Source organism: Varroa destructor, unplaced genomic scaffold, assembly GCF_002443255.2.
Source record: "Varroa destructor unplaced genomic scaffold, Vdes_3.0 BEIS01000001.1, whole genome shotgun sequence".
Lineage (NCBI taxonomy): Eukaryota > Metazoa > Arthropoda > Arachnida > Mesostigmata > Varroidae > Varroa > Varroa destructor.
In genome coordinates, this window is record NW_019211454.1 from 61630854 (window position 1) to 61641990 (window position 11137).

Below are 11137 nucleotides of genomic sequence, written 5' to 3' on the forward strand. Positions count from 1 at the left end.
TTTTATTACTTGTAGTAATGTTTACATAACTGTTACATGTTCCACACCGTCACAATATATTTTTTGGTACAGTTTGTTTTTTTAATTCTTCGATATCTGAAATTATTCCTGCTCAACCTAATCCTTCTTCTTCGTAACATATGCATCTGTATTACATTTCTTTTTTCTTCTTGATAACCGTTACTTTAGCGCTTTTGTCTAATGTTTTTTCTTCTCTGGAAGAAGAAGAAGAAGAAGAAGAAAGTACTCGCAGCCAATTTATGTGACTCCCTACATGCAGTACCATCATGCATCGGCTTCAAGGTCAGTTTCCCTAAACTGTCATGATAAAGCAATGGATGCAAACGCGAATAGATTCTACGGACTATAATGAACATCGCATCTAACTCTTTGTCTCGTAGCAGCATTACCCCTAACGTTCCTATATGTCTACACTATAAACCGTGCAGAAGATGTAGAAATAAAAAGTCCTTACAGAGAACTAAACTGATTCCCTTTTAACCTCAACAAAACGTTTTTTCTTAAAGAGAGCTATTCTTCCTGGCTACTCATTCTGAAGTTTCGGCTGTTATATTTTTAGGTTAAAAGTTTAAAAATCCGCCCAAAATAACATTTTACTTTTGGTAAGTAGGGGTTATAGATTTTAAACAAAACTATAATGCATTGACGCGCCTGTCATTATTACAAAAACACATGACGCACTCTTGCATATATATATGTGTATAATAATTTCTATGTGTACAAAAAAGTGATCGTGCGTAACATAGACAACTTCTGTAAATATCGCCTATGCAAACGTTGCTAGAAACGGATTTTCTATAAATAACGATATATGACTCGGATAGGTTTGATAATTGATGATTAGCCAGAGCTTCACTAGCGGTCGGGGGTGGAAGGGGTCACACCCTGCGCCCTTTTTGGCCAGATAACCTTCTTTATATTAATTCATTTTCAAGGCAAGATACCACCAGGCTGACGCTGTTCGAATCACACATATATATACAGATGGACGATGGCTAAGCCGGGATGCACCTATAGGCACTTAGTCTGACTGAACCTGTGTTACTGTGGGCCTGCTGCATCACCAAGAGACCATATCGGAAGAAGAGTCAGAGTCTTTCTCCTATAGACGAAAGACTATGCTATGGTACTCAATTGCCCTCGTTGCCTGCCAATCACAAGTCTGCCATCCTCAACATGGCATGCAGCCTCCTACACTGCCATGAACGCCAATGCCATGAATATGAAGCGGCTCTGGCGTGAGTTGTCCTACGGAACACTGACGGTAGAGGTAACGGTAGGATAGAGATTTCCCCACCAACGCCTGCTCCTCTTGGCGACCACTTATGCAGTTGAGTTCATGCTGCGGTGCAGGGCTTCTTCTGCAGAGCTCTCTGAATGGACAACGCTCTGCCCGCTGTCGAAGCCGTCGGTCTTTCGCAGATATCTGATAGACAAGCAAAGCCAGCTGACGTATAAGTTGGTGAAAGGACGGTAAAAGGATGAGAAATGGTATAGAAATGCATGCGAATGTTAGTGAGTGTGAGAGTCTTCGCAAGATATATGCACACACGTCAGTAAACGAATCATCTAGAATATCTAAGGCAGACAAATGTATAAAAATGTGGAAGCACACTTTAAAATACAACCGGGTTGCTATTGTTGTTATTTGATTAATTTTAACTAGAATTAGACACATTCCTTAGACACATAGCTGCAAATTTAACGTGGTCCAGCAAATCCATACGAAATTGAATCGTGAAGACGTGCCAGGAGTAGGGGCTCGGCAAGACGTCCAAGGATATAGAATATCCTTTATGTTATTCCAATAATCGGCTGAAAGTGTGCAACAATATCGTTTTTCCTCTTTTGCGCGTGCTCAATATCTTCAGTTGAAGCAGACAGGCCTAAGTTGCAATAGATGGCATGCGTGGAGTCAACAGCATTCAACTATTAAAGGATACGCACGCTTACTCGTTGGCCAGAAATATCACAACGCTCTTTATACACAGGGTTCTAATTTTCTCTATTTTTCATTTAGGAAACATTTTTCCTAGAAAAACAAACTGGTGCAGGGCCTACCTGAAGGATCGCTTATTTAAAATAAAGACTGGAAATGGTTTGTTCGCATCTGTCAAGTCTACGAGAGAAAATCTGAATTGTAAATAAGTGTAAGGCAGATTTCCTACGAACAATCGTTGTGAGTGATGCGTTTTGAGGCAAGGTTGTTACAATTTGGACGCTATCTTAGCTAAAACTAGGTTGTTCCTTACCTATTTTTTGCACCACTTATTACTTGTCGATGCTGTTTAGTAGACGAACACGCAGGTAAACGAACATCGGTAGCTTGGTTCAAAGTAATTAGAAAGACAAATAGAAAATAGGCAGTACAGTATCTACAGATAAGGATTATTGGCATTGTTGGTGGCAGAAAATTTCAGTCCTCTCCAAACGAAACAGGGTAAAAGTTATTATTACATTTGACGATGGGTTGTTGGCTAACTCAATCAACGCTTCAACATGAACAGTAAAAATGAGCTCTTTAATTATTATATCCTTGATTAGGCTGTCTTCTTCTCCTTTGACTTATTCCACCGCCTATTCATACATAGAACACTTACGCAAATCTGTTGTTAGGTTACTTTGTTGTGCCTTATAGCTGGCTGTGCTTGTTGTTCATGATGTATCGGTGGGCTCAGAAGGGACGACTGTTCATTCTGCCATGGCGTCGTGTCTCAAAGCAAACAGGTTATTTGGATAGCAGCAGCAGCAGCGTGCCACGTTTTGTCTTTGACACTTCTTCTTTTCTTTTGGACATGCCTGCCCGCGGCGGCGTACCCAATCGAACCGGGGGGTAGGTAAGCAGCAAGGCCAGCAGAGGAGATAGCATCGGTCTGCCCAGCCCTAATCTTCGTCTGTCAAGTCACGTCACGTCGGCTACTGCCCATAGATAAACCAACCGCGACTCGAATTACGCCAACAGCTTCGTCAGCTGAGGAAGAGGAAACAGGGAACGGGGATGTGAGGCGATCAACTGCCCACAAAGTAGCAGCATTAACAGCTGTAGATATGAAAAAAGCCTGTAGGATTTCACAAAAGCCATTAATGAGGCCAGCATGTTATGGAAATGAGACCTGCTTTAGCTCTTAGGTAATTCAAAACGAAAATTGTGTTAGGCATAACTTCTGCTGAAGATTCATTATTATTTTTACTAATATTATTGTTCTGCTGCAACTAAAACTGCCAAAATGATTACTTTTTTTTTTTTTCTACATATTCGTTTCCCTGACACTGACAATCTCAGCTTTGCATAGCTTCTGAGTTATATCAAACAAAGTGTTTTTTTTAGCAGAAATGGACGGGAACTCATTTCTGCTTACTACGATGCAGAGGGTTGGGTGTTTGTAAGACATTGCTATATAGCAATATCTATTTAGGGCCGCTCTTTGTGAAAAAATTAAAATAACGACATACCTAGGTTGTAGGTGTACGAATAGTCCTGAAGCGACACTTACTAATTCATTGGGTTAGGCGGCGCATAATTTTGGACTCTTTGTGAATAGTCTGCCTGAATGATTAGCTGTGTACTCTACGTTGTTTATAATACATAAACAACTTATATATATATATATATATAAGTTGTTTGAATTTAGCCAACACAATAAATTTATTCTGTCTTTGGCGATCTTCAGGTGGGCACAACAAGCCAGTGAAGCCATTTTTGAACGCTAAAAATGTTCTTTCAGCATGTACCCTATTCGGACGGTTGGCACGTCGTACGCTTTTACATAGTGTGCTACAAAGATTGGCATTCCGTATTCAACTCAGAGTTTTGTATGTTTGTTTCAGTTAATGTATGTCTTTTTTGCGCAGTACCCGTTATTGCATTAAATGGGTCGTGTTAAGGGGCGTGCGCTCGCTCGCTACACCCAATTAAACTTCCAAACTGTAACTGTAAGATATGATCAGATTTGTGTCCACCGACATTAAATCCTTATCAATTATTGTTTCAGTTGCAGGTGGCCGAAAAATTGAAGCATACTCAAGTGTTGTTTGCAGTTGAGATCGATATTTACATTGTGCCTTGGGTTAGTCCGGAAACAAATCATTACCTAAAGGTCGTAAAGAAATGTTGACAGAGTCAATGGCAAAATTTGGAGTGGAACGCAAAAAAAAAGCAAGCATTTCATGTTGCCATAACTTATTCGACCTAAATATATAGGAATAAGCTTATGCATACGTGGCTGCCGTAGAAAACATCTGGAGAAGACGGTAACCAATGCAGCCTAGGTGTACCAATGGGCAAGATATACAAGGAGGTAAAACCCGATTTGACAACCCTTTAATGATGAGTAAGAGGCCGGCCTTCCGAGACGTTTGGTTCATTCTATTGTCGTACCTTTAGTCTATGTGGAATTGCCACTGCAACATTGCCGCTACTGACGCCACTCGACGCCTCATTCCAGCGGATGGCACATGTTATTTCAGCTACTTCCCTTCTGCGCCCATTCAACTTCTTTAGTATAATGGATTCCATCTCTTCCTATCGTTGCCTTTCTACGCCACCTGTCACTAAGTTTACGAGCAAGCACATATGCAAAAACATGTGACTAGCAAATTAAACCTTATTTAACCAAGCCTTTTATAGGAGAAACTTGCCAACCTTATGTTCTCACAGCGATGTCTGCAATGACGCAAATAAAAAAAAATTCAAAGCCGACGCTCTCCACGTCATTCTCACGATATCGATGACGGCACGTTAGCAAATGGCGCAGCCATGTTTACGTCGCAGAAATGATGAAAAACAAAAGCATCATGGTGCATTGAGAAACGTCTAGAGATACTGTTCAAATTACAGTATCGACTTGTCGATTCCAAAAAACGGGGGTATACGGGAATTCGCAGATACAGACACATGAAACGTAGGCGCACGAAAAGTGACTGGGGATGGGCCATCACTATCATCATCGCCGCGTCATGACACCACCAGGTAACGAACCACCTCTTGCATGCTGCTGACAAATGGCTTATGCCTCATTTCACGCCATAGCTTCGATATGAATAGCGGCTGGGGCTTAGTCTACTATCCTTATGTGACGCCATCGGCTGTTGCAGGAATGGACTCTTCCATACCGAGAGACAACGACGACGCCAGCCGTTTTACTCATGTTGTAAACCTCTTGTCCTGCGTACAATACTGCGTATGATAATACATTATACATTAGCGTAGGAGCCTATGCATAAGTGCGGACGTATCATGCACGGCTGCGTTGGCGGATTAGATCCACGGAAAATTGTTATCTGTCATTTTAATTCTCTTAAGATATTCAATTTTCAATACCTGCTGCTAAGAATGGAGCAATTTTATGTAGGAATTTTTTTCCAAAAAATAGAAAGCAACTATTAGTAGAAGCCCTGCTCAGGTAGAGGGGGGGCTAAACATGTTGCTAAAGGCTTACAAAATATGTTAAGCATATTTTCTCATCATCTTTATTGTTACAATCAAATAGAAGTGCAATGTATACTACGCTACATACACTAACAGAAGATAAAGCCACACCGGTAACCAATGAAGATAGCTGCATAAACGGCCAGCCCACCGTGTCGTTTTCCTACAGTCGTCTTTTTGATTGAAGATAAAATGAAAAAAAGGTGATCTAGAGGATCATATCCTAACCAACAAATTATTTTATTTTTCATTGAAATTCGTGTTTTCGTTCGTTCTACATTTGTTGATTACAAAGACATACGCAGATTTGTATGGTACTGCCAGCAATTTGACTTCACACGAAGCATAATTTATATTTTGTAACTTTGAAGCAGTACGCTCCAAAGCTACAAATTTCTAGCAATTTACGGATCTTCTGAAGACCAACCGGATTCATGGCGGTCTTCCTTTCTTGAAATCGTTTGAGTCCAGCATCTTCTTTTGGCCTTAACGTTTTTCACTTGTTCCAGAACCCACGACGCAGTTGATGGCCCTCAAAACGATTGTTTGAACCTTCAGATTATTCGGGCTCCAACATCTCAGAAGGTCGTTCCTCGTCCGTAGCTACCATCGTCACATAATCAGCGGGGCGAGGGAACGTCACATTTCTGTTCTAGTAGCCTCCGTCGGCTTCGCGACTACCGCTGCTGCCACAAGCCGATTTTCTAGTCAGGGAGTGGGGACGCGCTGCCGTTTCACTAACTGCTGCTCTCCGTCAACATCGCTGTCGTGACGAACAAACGAACATCATCGTCATCGTTACGATGGGGTAAGCCGCAAATGCACAGCACTCGCGTTTCGCTACGGATTCGCGCGAGGCTTGCGTTGTTTCTTCTGTGATGAAATCGTCTGACGCTACCAGCGCTAGTCCTAGTCATCCCTGTGGACCTTGTGGCCTTCAACCGCTGTCTATGAAAGTCTTGCGTGGAATTTGGAGTCGTTGAGCAATTGAGGGTCGAGGAATCTGCGACGGAATCCTGTCACACACACATACAAGTGTGCGTACTCATACAGCAACCGCGCACGACATCCGAAGGCGGGTAGAACCGTCGGTTTAACTGGAGTCAATTCTGCGTGCCAACAAGAGCCCGAACCTAGGGAACGGTCGGACTATTCAGGCCGTGGCTAGCTGGGCGGCTGCTGGCTGATGACCCGTGCCACAGAATCTTCGTGAAGGCCTAAGCTCACACTAAACGTATTCTTTCCCCTATCGCCGTCAACTGCTCTTCTTGCTAGCCGTCGTTACTACGGTTCAATGACCGTGGGTTAGATAGAACACAACATGATCTCAAAATGTCCTTTCTTCCGTCGACCTACCCTTGATTAAATGACAGGGCGAAGCAGTATGAAAAGGCTGGGGAAAAGAGCTCATGGTAAAAGCCCTGCACGATATAACTAATCGATCGGCATGGCGTCATTGACGGACAGATGTGTATACATAGTTTGCCGTAAGTCCTGCTGTGCATCAATACTCCTCAATCAGTTCATTACTCAATTCTCTATCGTCCGTGCTCCCCTTATACGACGCTAAAACATCTATGATTTCTAATTTTTATTTTGTTTCACAGTATATACACACATTGGTGATTCGCATAAAAAGGTATAACTTCTTTTCTTAGCTATACTCGGTAACGCGCTAAATACTGTGACATACTCTAACTCGAAGCATTGCGATTGTTAGTAATATCTCGCACTTATAAAATAATCTTATATCCGGCGATAATTAATTCGTTTGAGTAACTTCAGCGTATTCTTGCTACACATATTAAAAATCTCATCCAGATCTTGTTATAGGCCATGCATGGAGTTGTATGAAACGAGATCTTTGTTAGCGGGGAAGGTGCGTCTGATATTGCTGACTGTTAATAAAGTGCATCGTAGCACATATCAAACATATAAATCCGATGCAATCTTCGTAGCCGTGCGATATTGCTGCCATGTACTAAATCCCTACTGTCTTCATAGCCGAAGGATGGAGCACGGGCAAACGAGTGGCAGAGTAAGCAGAAGGGGGGGGGGGACAGTACGAAGTAATAGACTGAATAGACTACCAACAGGGTTGTGCAACGAGGAGTAAAACACGACCATTTGTAGCACACGTCCTATCAACCTCTCTGCCTGAGCTCGTCAAAGCATTTTCAACCCGCAGCAGTTTGAGCAGAAGTCCTGGCTTTCCTAGGGCCTTCGCTTGTATAGCCGCCCCACCTAATAGAATGGAAGTACACGTTCACAAACAGGCAAGTCGGCGCCGTTGAACTGTTAGATTTTACTACAGGCCCATAAGGCACCGACTACCCTTGTATTGAACTGCTTTCCTTCTCTGATCCGTCAAACAACTTCAAGTCGATGGATTCCTCTATTGCGACTTCCTACAAAAGCCAGGTCAGAAGAGGCACTGAATCTGTAGGACGATAAGTATAAGGCAAATGCAAAATGAACAGAAAATCTGTGGATGGCTCCGATCACTGCCTATATCATTAGGTTCTGACAAGTATTGAGTTGGTTGTGTAGTTAACCCAGCCAGCCCAGGGTAGACGCACAACCGTTCACAGTAGAATGCATTAAATTTGTTAACTAACAAAATACATAATGGTGTTATTGAGAGTAACTTTTGAGGATTGTTTAGAGATAGAAGATGGGAGCAGAGCAAGATATGTTACTGAAATTTCTTACCCGCAAGAATAAAATCGAAATTACAACGACTAGCAATCTATTATGGCGAAGTGGAGATGTTTGTAGCGAACAAGCCACAGTCGTAAGGTATATAATAACTCTGTTTAGTTTTGTCGTAGCCTCTGTTGCCTCGTGTATGATGTCATTCGTCCCAATTATAAATATATATAAGGACATTATATAAATAAATACGGCAGTACTCCATATAAGAAGAGGGCCAGCTATTGGCACAAAGGAGATACGGAAATAAAATTATTAGCTCATATAATTTCAACGCTCGTGTCCATACTCTCGCCCTTAGTATTCAACTTGGATCCGGAGCTTTCTTTTGCAACAAAATATTATCTCGCGGAGTCAGGAATGCCTCGATTCTACAAAAGCCTCGTGACTCTACCCCGATGCCCCTTCTTTGATGCACTGGATCATCGTGTAATTGCAACGCGCTTTTCAGTTGGTGAAAATTGTATAAATTTACATTCTATTCATACGCAAACAGATAGACTAACGTCACCTTAATAATTTCCAATGACTTTTTCTAATGTTTCTTCAGTAAGATGCATTAGATCGTATTTTCATCGCTGAGCTGTTGTTGTGTGATAATCTGTGCTCCATCCTGGATAACGGTGGTTTATAAACATGTTGGCAGGATAACTGCTGTAACTAATCTGTGCCTTGATATATGATTAGGTCACCAATTACGAGTCATACTTTAGATGCAGTTTAAGTCGCCTGCGTACGGGATTTCCTCAGATCTGTTCGTATTTGTGATATATAATGGACGTGTGTGATGCGTATTTAATAACATTACTTCGGTATATTTTTCCTACGAGCATTTCGCCCTTCATTGACAAATAGTTACTTAGAAATCTAAAGCTTCCAAAGGAGCGCTAGATTGACTTGCAAATTACTTTATAGTTCTATATATAAATATATTGATTGTCCGTACTTATCACCGAGGTCGACTTTGGGAAAGTGTTTTTTGCCGTTTAAGAGAACTGCCTTATCATAGTTTATGTAAGTTTTCATTTCATAATTTTGCAGACTTCAAAAGTGGACGAGTACGACAAAGCAGAGCATCGGAAAAAGCGACGTGTCTAGATACTGGTATCTATTACATTTTAAGGATTCCGTGCTTTGGCCTTCCATATAGCCTTAATTTGTGATACCTACCTACACCTTAGTTATCACTAAACGCAGATGATTAACTTTTCTGTTTAAGAAATACCTAGTTACAGGTTAGTTCAAGTTCTCCAACTCGATTACGCACTGCGGTCCTAACATAGATATTCTAACCATCCAAAGAATAAGATGACGTCGATGGTTATTTACGTAATATCTGAAATGTCGTTCTGTAGCCATTTTGATCGGTACTTTGTAGTTATTCAATATCCCATTTGACCTATTAGGGTTTTTAATTCTCCAATTCCTTCGACATTTGATACAAAACTTTAACTTTAAGCAGCTGCTTCGATATCTCTAAGGAAAGGGGAAACCTTTTACCGTCTTTTTTTTTTTTATAGCAAGCCGTTTAATTTTATTAGCTTGTACTCTTGTATGCTTGGTTTAGACTGTTATGGACCACACCTTTGCGTTAACTTCTCATACGGTGCATGTCGTTGTTTTGGTAGCAGAGATCAGAGTTTAAAACGCACTCGAAAATATGATAACGCACCATTTGTATGTGAGCAAATTAAGGCAATTTATCACAAGATATGGTGGGTTGAGTCACACAAGGCTCAGAAAGAAACGCAAATGGAAGTAGAAATCTCACTGTTCACTTGGTTATTTTGCCGTTATGCAAGGGTAACGTCAGCGAAAAGGACGACATTTTAAAAGCTTGCTCTCTCTTGAGACCTTAGAGTAGCCGGATATGGCAAACAGGGCCAAAGGAGTGGTTTCAAGGCCGAGCCCCGCTGCCCGGGTGACGTTCATATATGCGATGAGAGAGTTTTTCAAAGTTTTTAGCCTACCTGCTATCAGAGCTTTAGGAAGCCATGACAATTTGAAAAGTTTTTCTCAGGGCCGTTTAGTCCACGTTTTTCATCGTCTGCTAGCTAGCGAATGTAAACATCAATTCATCTACACTATATACCTTTTGTGATCTCTACTTAGGTTACAATTGATTTCAACCGGGCGACAAAATGCTGAAAAACTCATAACAACGACCACAGAAAGTGTTCATTGATCGTCATACGTGTCTTCTAACTGACTTATCAGTCAACTCAACTCCATAATCGGTACTAATTACTCTTCAAACAGAGGTGGCTATATGCGTCTAATAATTGGTCGACTTAGTATAGCTTGCTACCCAAGTATATATTCACATCAGAAACTATGAAAGCTCTGAAGTGCAATAACGCCATTAGCCGTAAAATTGTTTCTCATTTGACGTCAAAAAATGTTTCAGAGTTAGCGTCTTCCCAAGTAGGCTGCAGTCGAGGACCTGTGCAACTGCTTATAAATACGTTTCGAGCTCCATGAGTGATGAATTACATACTAATCAAATTTAATAATTAAAATGTGCAGGATTCAAGAATCAAGAAGATAGCATATCGCAAAATATTTTTGAACACCAGCTAAAAATTGATCCTGAAGCCTGCCATCGACAGGCCAAACGTCTTTGCAGCCCGTCGCACTGGGACCAAGACGGCTCATAGAAGGGACTTTTATTTCTTACGTGTTACGACAAATGGGAAACTGTAATCTGAAGAACAGTTAAGCAACATTATTGAGCTGCTATCTTATGAATAAAAAAGCACATGCTAACGCTGGATAGCGTGGTAAGCCATTGCCTCAGATCTTTATTACCACATTTTTGTAGACACTACTAACCCCGCCGAAGTTACTCACGGGTTTGCTGTTAACTTACTTCTAATGAATAAGCAACAAACCCAATTCTCCTACTTGAGACCATATTCTTGAAAGAACAAGTGGTACATCCACAGATTTGCAGCTTTTCATACCGCGTATGATTAG

At 41.3% G+C, this 11137-nt stretch overlaps 1 long non-coding RNA gene across 2 annotated transcripts; it reads right to left on the minus strand.

Moving 5' to 3' along the window:
• Window positions 1-10627, minus strand: LOC111252113 (uncharacterized). 2 transcript variants are annotated; one of them, XR_015318474.1, is made up of 3 exons: window positions 3516-10627; window positions 2622-3080; window positions 1-2346 (listed from the first exon to the last, which is right to left on the minus strand). It is a non-coding gene; the product is annotated as an uncharacterized LOC111252113 (long non-coding RNA). The 2 variants fall into 2 exon arrangements; XR_002674113.2 differs by having other exon boundaries at window positions 1-1447; window positions 3516-10626.
• Window positions 10628-11137: the final 510 nt, after the last annotated feature.